This window comes from Schistocerca cancellata, chromosome 11, assembly GCF_023864275.1.
Source record: "Schistocerca cancellata isolate TAMUIC-IGC-003103 chromosome 11, iqSchCanc2.1, whole genome shotgun sequence".
NCBI classification, from domain to species: domain Eukaryota; kingdom Metazoa; phylum Arthropoda; class Insecta; order Orthoptera; family Acrididae; genus Schistocerca; species Schistocerca cancellata.
The window spans coordinates 59,142,652-59,155,570 of NC_064636.1; the positions used below are offsets into that span (position 1 = coordinate 59,142,652).

Sequence of the window (12,919 nt, forward strand, 5' to 3'; positions counted from 1 at the left end):
TGCTTTTGTGGAAGGACTCAAAAAATTCATTCATGCAGTTTGAAAAACAATTAAAATGTTTATGTTCATATTTTATGTGGGTCAACAGGAAAATGATAGTCCTATGAACAGGTTATTCCATGTCAAACAATGGAAAATCCAGGATGGAAAATAACAATATTGTGAAAAGGCAGAGATTCTGAGTCGCAGATAGGCACAACAAAAGACTCAAAAATATAGCTTTCACCAGTAAGGCCTTCATCACAATTAGACAACAAAGACACATATACACACACACACGCAAATGCAACTCACACACAAATGATTGCAGTCTAAGCAACTGAAGCCTCAGTTGCTTGAGACTGCAGTCATGCGTGTCTGAGTTGCATTTGCAGAAGTGTGTATGTGTGTGTTTGTCGTCTAATTGTGCGATGGCCTTACTGGCCAAAAGCTATGTTTTTGACAGTCTTTTTGTTGTGGCTATCTGTGGCTCAGTTATTACATGTCAAATGAACAAGTGCTACAACCTGACGCTCTTACACTTATTTGATAATAAGTACAGATGTAATATTCATAAATAGAAAAACAAAACAAATTTTTCACACTTTTCTGCCAAAAGGTGCTCAAAAATGTAAAAAAAAAAAAATTGGATTTTTGACTCACAGAACAACATTGATTTGTTCACAACCCTGTGTCCTAATTAAGCTACAAGAATGAAACTGAGTTCATTTGAAAGCTTTTTTAAACAGTTTTTGTATGACATAAAATATAACTAGCTGAACACACATACACATACACACACACATTTTTTAAATTTATTGAATTATCAGATACCATAGTATTAAAATTCTCAAAAAAAGTCAAGGATACTGTTTTCCTTTACATAATATGAAATTTTCAACTTAGGATGAGTATGGGATCACTATCAAAAGTAATTTTATGTTCCTCACAGTTCTGTTAAATGTCATTCAGGTCACAATTTGTTACTGTTTTTATTTTGCTACACCTGAAAATTTCACAAAATCATAGTTGGATTTATTGCTTGGCCTACAAAATTGTAGTTTCATACAAGTAAATGTGTGTTGAAGCATAGTACTGGCTACACTAATAACTCAAAATTAATAAAGCTACCTACATATCTAAAATATACAGAGTGTGCAATGTGCCCAAAATGACAGGAATGATAGAGTCAAAAACAAAGATATTTCGTAAAGCAACTGTGTCTTGGAAACACATACTGTTAGGGTAATGATTATGCAGGAGGCTACTGTTTGTGGTTGAGAATATAATGGTGTTAAATGCTTTTCATTGCTTTGTGGTTCTGGTAATTATTACTTCACAATCAATGAGCGCCATTAACCTCAGTGCAGAGTCAGTATCACTGTAGCAGGAAGACCCGTATTCACTGGAAAATGCGTGCTGTGTGCTGTATCTGTATAGCTGTTGCAAGAATTCTTGCAACCAATTCTGCCTGTAAACATAACTTCCAGAAATGAGGGTGTTCATTAGCCAATTACAGGCACCAGTGTACATACTCATGATGAGGTGGACAGTCATCTGGTCCCACGGTCTGTACTCTAATAGGGCGATGAGGATGAAGCAACTGTTCGCAACACCTCCCACACTAAACTACAGTGAATATCGAACCCAGCAGCAATTGCTCATGTACCTGGCACTAGATTGTTCTCAAAGTGTAGCAGGACTTCTTCCTCAACATTAGGTAGCCACACCATCTGTGGTCTGCCCACATTGGCTCTGCTTACTATCAATGTGCCGGTATTTCCTCGATGAACATGGATTGTAGTAAATGGGTGACAATGAGGACAGTTGCTTGTAGGGAAATGTTCGCCATACTTTTGCTCGGCTCTTCGACTATTGCCTTCTGTCGCATCATAAACAAAGTGCACAGCTCGCAGTTCTCCCCGTGTTGACACCAACTGTCAGCAATGAAAAGCAGTTAACACCATTATATTCTCAACCACACACAGTAGCCTCCTGCATAATCATTACCCCAACAATATGCGTTTCCAAGACACAGTTGCTTTACGAAATATCTTTGTTTTTGACTCTATCATTCCTGTCATTTTGGGCACTTTCTACACTCTGTATATTTTAGATATGTAGGTAGCTTTATTAATTTTGAGTTATTAGTGTAGCCAGTACTATGCTTTAACACACATTTTCAACATGTCCCCAATGAAGTACATCATCGCCTGTTTGCAGCTAGGGTGTCCATTTAATTATCATTTCATTTCTAGCAAAGCTGCATGGTCATCCACGGTAACTGTTCTTTCGGGAACAGATACTACCGTCATATATAATTAAAATATGGCTTCCCGGCCATTGACCTTGTGCGAACGCACACGCTATGCCCGAACTCGTACGGGACTTGGTAGATTAATCTGCCACGAGTAATGAGTATGATGGGCAAACATCTATTAGGCGCACTACGAATGTAGTGGTGTGGGCATGTTGGGAATGTGGATCTCACGGGGAGCGTGCAAGGGATAAGTCCCTGCAGACGCACTATCCTCTGTGCCCGCAGTGGCTCAGATGGATAGAGCATCTGTCATGTAAGCAGGAGATCCCGGGTTCGAGTCCCGGTCGGAGCACACATTTTCAACATGTTCCCAATTAAGTACATCAACGCCTGTTTGCAGCTAGGGTGTCCATTTAATTATGATTTCATTTCTAGCAAAGCTGCATGGTCATCCACGGTAACTGTTCTTTCGGGAACAGATACTACCCTCATATATAATTAAAATTTGGCTTCCCGGCCATTGACCTTCTTGTGCGAACGCACACGCTATGCCCGAACTCGTACGGGACTTGGTAGATTAATCTGCCACGAGTAATGAGTATGATGGGCAAACATCTATCAGGCGCACTACGAATGTAGTGGTGTGGGCATGTTGGGAATGTGGATCTCACGGGGAGCGTGCAAGGGATAAGTCCCTGTAGACACACTATCCTCTGTGCCCGCGGTGGCTCAGATGGATAGAGCGTCTGCCATGTAAGCAGGAGATCCCGGGTTCGAGTCCCGGTCGGGGCACACATTTTCAACTTGTTCCCAATGAAGTACATCAACGCCAGTTTGCAGCTAGGGTGTCCATTTAATTATCATTTCATGTCACGCATGTATTTGTGCTATCTGCTATTTATTGGCTCAGTGGTGAAGAGTGTGACATCACAACGTACTGCGTACCTCAAACTAACATTTGGTTCAACAACATTAGACACAATCACTTTTATCTGCTCCAGTAGTGTATTACCTACTCATGCTCAGTGCTCATGCATTATGGGTTTCCAACAGTTAGTTACCTTGTGAAATATATTTGTTTTTGTCTCCTGTGTCATCCTTGTTAGTTTGGATGCTGAATTTTTTAACATCCCATACATCTTAATACAAGTGAAAAATCCTCATTTTAAAGACAGTATACAAAATGGTTGGTTGGTGTGAGTGTCTCCCATCCCTTTAATATTTTGTCACTGGATAATACTCATTCATCTGTAGTCAGTCCACAGCTCGTGGTCTTGGGGTAGCATTCTCACTTCCCCCGCACGGGGTCCTGGGTTCGATTCCTGGCGGGGTCAGGGATTTTCGCTGCCTCGAGATGATTGGGTGTTGTGTGTCTTTCATCATCACTGACTCGCAAGTTGCCGAAGTGGCGTCAGCTAAAAAGGACTTGCAATTTCGGCGGCGGAACGCCCCGCATGGGGTCTCCTGGCCAACAATGCCGTACGATCATTTCATTTCATCTGCAGTCAGTTGTTGTTGAAAGTTTTATGTTCATTTTCTTTTGGTGTGACATAGCCTATAAAGTGTTGTTGTTGTTGTGGTCTTCAGTCCTGAGACTGGTTTGATGCAGCTCTCCATCCTACTCTATCCTGTGCAAGCTGCTTCATCTCCCAGTACCTACTGCAGCCTACATCCTTCTGAATCTGCTTAGTGTATTCATCTCTTGGTCTCCCTCTATGATTTTTACCCTCCACGCTGCCCTCCAATACAAAATTGGTGATCCCTTGATGCCTCAGAACATGTCCTACCAACTGATCCCTTCTTCTAGTCAAGTTGTGCCACAAGCTCCTCTTCTCCCCAATTCTACTCAATACCTCCTCATTAGTTATGCTATCAACCCATCTAATTTTCAGCATTCTTCTGTAGCACCACATTTTGAAAGCTTCTATTCTCTTCTTGTCTAAGCTGTTTATCGTCCACGTTTCACTTCCATACAAATACTTTCAGAAACGACTTCCTGACATTTAAATCTATACTCGATGTTAACAAATTTTTCTTCTTCAGAAACACTTTCCTTGCCATTGCCAGTCTACATTTTATATCCTCTCTACTTCAACCATCATCAGTTATTTTGCTCCCCAAATAGCAAAACTCCTTTACTACTTTAAGTGTCTCATTTCCTAATCTAATTACCTCAGCATCACCCGACTTAATTCGACTACATTCCATTATCCTCGTTTTGCTTTTGTTGATGTTCATCTTATATCCTCCTTTAAAGACACTGTCCATTCTGTTCAACTGCTCTTCCAAGTCCTTTGCTGTCTCTGACAGAATTACAATGTCATCGGCGAACCTCAAAGTTTTTATTTCTTCTCCATGGATTTTAATACCTACTCCGAATTTTTCTTTTGTTTGCTTGCTCAATAAACAGATTGAATAACATCGGGGAGAGGTTACAACCCTGTCTTACTCCCTTCCCGACCACTGCTTCCCTTTCATGTCCCTCGACTCTTATAACTACCATCTGGTTTCTGTACAAATTGTAAATAGCCTTTCGCTCCCTGTATTTTACCCCTGCCACCTTTAGAATTTGAAAGAGAGTATTCCAGTCAACATTGTCATAAGCTTTCTCTAAGTCTATAAATGCTAGAAACGTAGGTTTGCCTTTCCTTAATCTTTCTTTTAAGATAAGTCGTAGGGTCAGTATTGCCTCACGTGTTCCAACATTTCTATGGAATCCTAACTGATCTTCCCCGAGGTCGGCTTCTATCAGTTTTTCCATACGTCTGTAAAGAATTCAAGTTAGTATTTTGCAGCTATGACTTATTAAACTGATAGTTCGGTAATTTTCACATCTGTCAACACCTGCTTTCTATGGGATTGGGATTATTATATTCTTCTTGAAGTCTGAGGGTATTTCGCCTGTCTCATACATCTTGCTCACCAGATGGTAGAGTTTTGTCAGGACTGACTCTCCCAATGCCGTCAATAGTTCTAATGGAATACTGTCTACTCCCGGGGCCTTGTTTCGACTCAGGTCTTTCAGTGCTCTGTCAAACTCTTCACGCAATATCATATCTCCCATTTCATCTTCATCTACATCCTCTTCCATTTCCATAATATTGTCCTGAAGTACATCGCCCTTGTATAGGCCCTCTATATACTCCTTCCACCTTTCTGCTTTCCCTTCTTTGCTTAGAACTGGGTTTCCATCAAAGCTCTTGATATTCATGAAAGTGGTTCTCCTTTCTCCAAAGGTCTCTTTAATTTTCCTGTAGGCAGTATCTATCTTACCCCTAGTGAGATAAGCCTCTACATCCTTACCATTGTCCTCTAGCCATCCCTGCTTAGCCATTTTGCACTTCGTGTCGATCTCATTTTTGAGACGTTTGTAATCCTTTTTGCCTGCTTCATTTACTGCATTTTTATATTTTCTCCTTTCATCAATTAACCATTTTGGTTAGTGTTACAAGGCCAGATCAGTCAATCATCCAGACTGTTGCCCCTGCAACTACTGGAAAGGCTGCTGCCCCTCTTCAGGAACCACACATTTGTCTGGCCTCTCAACACGTACCCCTCTGTTGTGGTTGCACCTACGGTACGGCTATCTGTATCGCTGAGGCACGCAAGCCTCCCCACCAGTGGCAAGGTCCGTGGTTCATGGGGGGGAGGCCTATAATGTGAAGTAATGATTAATACTGAAATGTGTTTCAAAATTAGCTTAAAGGCACTTTTGTACAATTCTTACACCAGCATAGAAGTTTATAAGCTTATTGTGGGATGTAAAAAATATGGAAAAGTAATATTTTGTATTACTAAATACAGCAAGCTAATGCACTGGACTTTGAAAACATTTCATAAAAATTACTCTGTTAATTTGAGAATGATACAAAATGCCCCAAATTTCAGCTTTGTGCTGTAATCTTTATAATGAAAAGGGTGACAATAACCACAAGCAAAATTTAAGTCCTGTTTCTCAATGGATGACAGAAAGAAAATCTTTCTTAGCATTAAGTTAGAAAGTATGTGACAAGTGCTAGAAAAAAATTTCACAAGTATAAGTTTCGATATGTCTTGCACAGAAAATGATGACAATCTAGTGTGTTCTGAGATCAAACAGAAAACTGAAAAGATGTTAAGCTGTGGTAATGAACAAGACATCGGTGCATGTGCAGCCCTGGAAACTTTGAATGCTTCTTTGCAGTCTGTTGGTGAATCACCAGCTAAGAAAAAAACTACTATGTGAGACAAAATATCCGAAAAGAAAAACTAATAGAAGTAGCTTCAGCAATCCAAAGGGAAGTACTTTATCTGCCTTCTGATGAAGAAGAGAAATATGATCATTCTCTATCAGGGATGACTGTTCAGGTGAAAGAGGAACTTAGTAGTTACATGTCTTGAAGTAAACAGATGGAAATTCTCACCATTTCACCTAAAAGAAGGAGTGTTAAGAAGCTTTCAGAGGAATTTAATATAACTAATAATGTGGCTAGAAAAGCAGATTTAGTGTTGGCTAAGGGTATTTTGTCTTCTCCCAATCCAAAACCTGGCAAGACTTTTAATGAGATGACTGCAGATTTTGAAAAAAAAAATGTTTTATTGTTCTGATGAGATAAGCAGGTCAATGGTAGTAAAGCAGATTTTGTACTCATAAGAATTTACGGAGAGAAAATTCAAATGCAAAAACAATTAGTTGTACATAACATAAAATAAATTTATACTCACTTCAAAGACAACTATACAGGACTCCACATGGGATTTTCAAAGTTTCTTGAGTTATGACACAAAAATTGCATTTTAGCTGGAAGCAAGAGTAAACATAGTGTTTATGTGTGTACTACCCACCAAAACTTCCAATTTTCATTGGCTGGGTGTAAGAGTCCGCAGCTGACAATGAATGATGATACTTCAATAAAAACCTACAAAGACAGCATTGCAAGAGTTGAGTGTAACTCATGATTATCAGCCTGTCACTTTGCTGAATACAAAATTGTTAAGGCTTTCGCAGCCACTTGTTGACAGACTGTCTATTTGCTTCTGTCTCGGGTTCTTTAGCCAACATTCATCAGCTGAAGAACCCGAGACAGAAGCAAATAGGCACTTTGGCGAATGTCAGTTCAATTCAATTCAATTCAGTTTTTATTATCACATAACATGCCTTATACATTCAAAGATTGTGACATAGGTGACTTGTCAGTTTTACACTATATATAATAATACTAAAAATAGACAATAAACTAATAATATACATGGTGTAACATCTTCAAAGAGGTATTTTAATTACAATTATAATGCATTGTTGCCATTCATGAAATCTTCTACACTATAGTAACATTTATCTTTCAGATATTTTTCCAGGTCTCTTTTGGTACCTTTGGGTCATCCATATCTTTCCATATTTTATTTACAAATTTCATGCCCATATAGTACGGGTTTTTTCATATGATTTTAAATGGTGGGTAGGTAACATGTAGCTCATTCTATATCTAGTATCATATTGATGCAAGAAGAAGGTGCCCTCAAAAAGTTGTGGGTTTCTTTTCGTGAAAGAGAGAGTTTCATAGATGTATATGCTTGGAATGCTCATTAGATCTAGTTTTACAAATAAAGGTTTACAATGTTCCTTAGGTTCTGCACCCACCATTGCTCAGATGATTCTTTTTTGTAGTATAAAAGCTCTAAGTAAATTTGTTTTTTCAGACCCCCAGAAAATTATACTATACCTAATGACTGAAACAAAATATGCATTATATACAGTTTTTCTTACAGCTAAATCAGTAATACTATACAAGATACTCATAATATATACAAGGCTATTCAGTCGACCCAGTATGTTGTCCATAGGGTGGCTCCATAACAGGTTTTTATTGACTAATACACCAAGGAATTTGACACAGTCTGCAGTCTCTAATTTTTTGTCCATATACCTTATTTCACTTATAGACTGTGCAGATTGTTTTGTGGTGAAATGAACAATTTCTCTTTTGTAAAATTTAATGTCAAGTTATTGTTTTTGACCCATGCCTCCACTTCCCCAAGTGTTTGTTCAAGTCCCCAAGTTCTGTCCAGGAGCAAAAACACTTAAAAAGTATTTACAAGAATTGTTGGATACTAATAGTATTGACCAGATAACTTACAAACAATAGGTCTCTGTTTATCGTACATCTCTAGAAACCATCATAAAATCCTCTAAAGACTATACTCATTCCAATTAAAAGACACTCACATGTATCTTTTGACCACAGCCTTCGTCAGTAAACACACACACACACACACACACACACACACACACACACACACACACGGCCACCAAGACCAGCATTCCAGGCTGGAGATGGCGGTCGCGTGTGCGTGAGGTGTGCTTGCTTCTTTTGTTTGTGCGTGTGTGTGTGTGTGTGTGTGTGTGTGTGTGTGTGTGTGTGTGTGTGTGTGTGTGTGTGTGTTTACTGACGAAGGCTGTGGTCAAAAGATACATGTGAGTGTCTTTTAATCATGCTGTTTTTGGCTGGATGTGTCTCCTTTATGGTAAGTAGCATTCTATCTTTCCTACACTGTTGTCATTTACACAACATTCCTTTGTGGCCAGTCACCAATCAACCTTAAATGTAAATTGAATGTGGAGAGGGGAAGAAAGGAAAGGAAAGGAAAGGAAAGGAAAGGGAGGGGACCACTTGCTGTGAGCTGCATCAGGACATTAAGCAGAATTAGTGATCATGAGTGAAAATGTGTACTGGACTGGGATTTGAACCCAGAATCTCCTGCTTACTATGCAGGTGCGTTAACCACTCCGCCACCTGGTACACTGTGTCATCACAACTGTGCAGACTATCTCAGCATACCTCAGAACCGATACATATTCCCATTGTGTGCCACCTATCCACAGTACCCGTACATTTCCGCCATATTCGCTCTCTGAGATTCCCACAGGAGGTCAGATGTATTTGTGCATCTGCACTGAAGAAGCCCAGCTAGGCCAACGAAATTATATGAATGCGTGGTGTATAATCCATAATGGATTATATTAAAAAGTGGTGTATGTTCTTTTGGACATGCTTGAAAGAACAGACTCCACGCATTCATAAAAACAATCATCCTTCCAAAAAAGATTGAAAATGATCTTAAAGAAGGTGAGTTAGTGGTGAGTTATGATTTTGCTGAGAATTACACATTTGTTGTACAGGATGAAGTCCAGGGTGACCACTGGACTAGCTCACAAGCAAGCTTGTTACAAGCATCTTGGCAAACTTGAGCACATAAGTCTTGTCACCATATCAAAATTCTTCACAAAACACTGTTGCTGTGCACCTGTTCCCAGTCCTGCTTCACTGACTTACTACCAAAATATTTATTTAAAAATCAAGTAAAATACACACATCAAAAAAAGTTTTGCATCACCTCAGTTCCAAGAGTTCTGGAACCTGTACAGAGAATTGGAATTGAGATTGACATAAACATCATTTCTGCCCTTTTTATTGCCCAAGAAAACCACACATTGCATGTTGTACCACCATACAGCGATACCTTCAGAGGTGGTGGTCCAGATTGCTGTACAGGCTGGTACCTCTAATACCCAGTAGCATCTCCTCTTCACTGATGCATGCCTTTATTCACATGGCATACTATCCACAAGTTCATCACGGCACTGTTCATCCAGATTGTCCCACTCCTCAATGGCGATTTGACGTAGATCACTCTCAGTGGTTGGTGGGTTATGTCATCCATAACCAGCCCTTTTCAATCTACCCCTTGCACGGTCGATAGGGTTCACGTCTGGAGAACATGCTGGCCACTCTAGTCAAACGATGTCATTATCCTGATGGAAGTCATTCACAAGATGCGCACCGTGGAGGCACAAACTGTTGTCCATGAAGACAATATGCTGCCGATATGGTTGCACTATCAGTCGGATGATGGCATTCAAGTATCGTACAGCCATTACAGCGCCTTCTGTGACCACCAGCAGTCTACATCGGCACCACATAATACGACCCCAAAACATCAGGGAACCTCCACCTTGCTGTACTCACTGGACAGCGTGTCTAAGGCATTCAGCCTGACCAGGTTGCCTCCAAACAAGTCCCCAATGTTTGTCTGGCTGAAGGTATATGCGACACTTGTAGGTGAAGACAATGTGATGCCAATTCTTGGCAGCCCATTCGGCATGTTGTTGGGCCCATCTTTACCACGATGCATGGTGTCTGGCTGCAAAGATGGACCTTACCATGGACGTTGGGAGTGAAGTTGCACATCATGCAGCCTATTGCGCACAGTTTGAGTCGTAACACGACGTCCTGTGGCTGCACGAAACGCATTATTCAACATGGTGGCATTGCTGTCAGGGTTACTCAGAACCATAATTCATAGGTAGTGGTCTACTACTGCAGTAGTAGCCCTCGGGTGGCCTGAGTGAGGCATGTCATTGACAGTTCCTGTCTCTCTGTATCTCCTCCATGTCCGAACAACATCGCTGTGGTTCACTCAGAGATGCCTGAACACTTCCCGTCTTGAGAGCCCTTCCTGGCACAAAGTAACAATGTGGACGCGATCGAACCCTGGTATGACCGTCTAGGCACAGTTGAACTACAGACAACACGAGCCATGTACCTCCTTTCTGGTGAAATGACTGGAACTGATCGGCCATCGGGCCCCCTAATAGGCGCTGCTCGTGCGTGGTTGTTTGCATCTTTGAGTGGGTTTAGCGACATCTCTGAACAGTCAAAGGGACTGTGTCTGTGATACAATATCTACAGTCAATGTCTGTCTTCAGGAGTTCTGGGAATCGGGAGGATGCATAACTTTTTTTGATGTGTGTATATTACACTCCTGGAAATTGAAATAAGAACACCGTGAATTCATTGTCCCAGGAAGGGGAAACTTTATTGACACATTCCTGGGGTCAGATACATCACATGATCACACTGACAGAACCACAGGCACATAGACACAGGCAACAGAGCATGCACAATGTCGGCACTAGTACAGTGTATATCCACCTTTCGCAGCAATGCAGGCTGCTATTCTCCCATGGAGACGATCGTAGAGATGCTGGATGTAGTCCTGTGGAACGGCTTGCCATGCCATTTCCACCTGGCGCCTCAGTTGGACCAGCGTTCGTGCTGGACGTGCAGACCGCGTGAGATGACGCTTCATCCAGTCTCAAATATGCTCAATGGGGGACAGATCCGGAGATCTTGCTGGCCAGGGTAGTTGACTTACACCTTCTAGAGCACGTTGGGTGGCACGGGATACATGCGGACGTGCATTGTCCTGTTGGAACAGCACGTTCCCTTGCCGGTCTAGGAAAGGTAGAACGATGGGTTCGATGACGGTTTGGATGTACCGTGCACTATTCAGTGTCCCCTCGACGATCACCAGTGGTGTACGGCCAGTGTAGGAGATCGCTCCCCACACCATGATGCCGGGTGTTGGCCCTGTGTGCCTCGGTCGTATGCAGTCCTGATTGTGGCGCTCACCTGCACGGCGCCAAACACGCATACGACCACCACTGGCACCAAGGCAGAAGCGACTCTCATCGCTGAAGACGACACGTCTCCATTCGTCCCTCCATTCACGCCTGTCGCGACACCACTGGAGGCGGGCTGCACGATGTTGGGGCATGAGCGGAAGACGGCCTATCGGTGTGCGGGACCGTAGCCCAGCTTCATGGAGACGGTTGCGAATGGTCCTCGCCGATACCCCAGGAGCAACAGTGTCCCTAATTTGCTGGGAAGTGGCGGTGCGGTCCCCTACGGCACTGCGTAGGATCCTACGGTCTTGGCGTGCATCCGTGCGTCGCTGCGGTCCGGTCCCAGGTCGACGGGCACGTGCACCTTCCGCCGACCACTGGCGACAACATCGATGTACTGTGGAGACCTCACGCCCCACGTGTTGAGCAATTCGGCGGTACGTCCACCCGGCCTCCCGCATGCCCACTATACGCCCTCGCTCAAAGTCCGTCAACTGCACATACGGTTCACGTCCACGCTGTCGCGGCATGCTACCAGTGTTAAAGACTGCGATGGAGCTCCGTATGCCACGGCAAACTGGCTGACACTGACGGCGGCGGTGCACAAATGCTGCGCAGCTAGCGCCATTCGACGGCCAAAACCGCGGTTCCTGGTGTGTCCGCTGTGCCGTGCGTGTGATCATTGCTTGTACAGCCCTCTCGCAGTGTCCGGAGCAAGTATGGTGGGTCTGACACACCGGTGTCAATGTGTTCTTTTTTCCATTTCCAGGAGTGTATTTCTCTGATGGAGCGGCAGCTCAGTATATAAATAGAAAGAACTTCATCGACCTGTGCTATCATGAAGATGATTTCCATATTGAAGCTCAGGGGCATTTCTCAGACAACTCTCACGGTAAACGAACTAGCGACGGGTGTTGGTGGAACAGTCAAGCAACTGACTGTCCGAGTACATCTGTAGTACCTATACGCTGATCAAATGATGACAGCCGAGACCTTTATGTGTTTGCCACAGATAATGTAGCAGGGACCAATTACAAGTATGCCGCTATGGAATATCAAGAAACTTACAGGGAGATTTGATAAATGCTGCACAATTGTTGAGACACAAAAACTTCACATCTTTATTCCCCTAAGCAATAACAAAAGTGCATTTGGATGCTAGTGAAAGCAAAATTGCACTGATGACAACTGTTGACAGGGATCCAGTATTGTCTGATGAGATCAAAGCATATACT

The 12,919-nt window shown here is 42.4% G+C and overlaps 2 non-coding genes across 2 annotated transcripts; one reads left to right on the plus strand and one right to left on the minus strand.

Moving 5' to 3' along the window:
* The first annotated feature begins 2,956 nt into the window (after positions 1 to 2,956).
* Positions 2,957 to 3,031, plus strand: Trnat-ugu (transfer RNA threonine (anticodon UGU)). The gene has a single exon. It is a non-coding gene; the product is annotated as a tRNA-Thr (tRNA).
* A 5,914-nt stretch (positions 3,032 to 8,945) lies between these two features.
* Trnat-agu (transfer RNA threonine (anticodon AGU)) lies at positions 8,946 to 9,018 on the minus strand. The gene has a single exon. It is a non-coding gene; the product is annotated as a tRNA-Thr (tRNA).
* Positions 9,019 to 12,919: the final 3,901 nt, after the last annotated feature.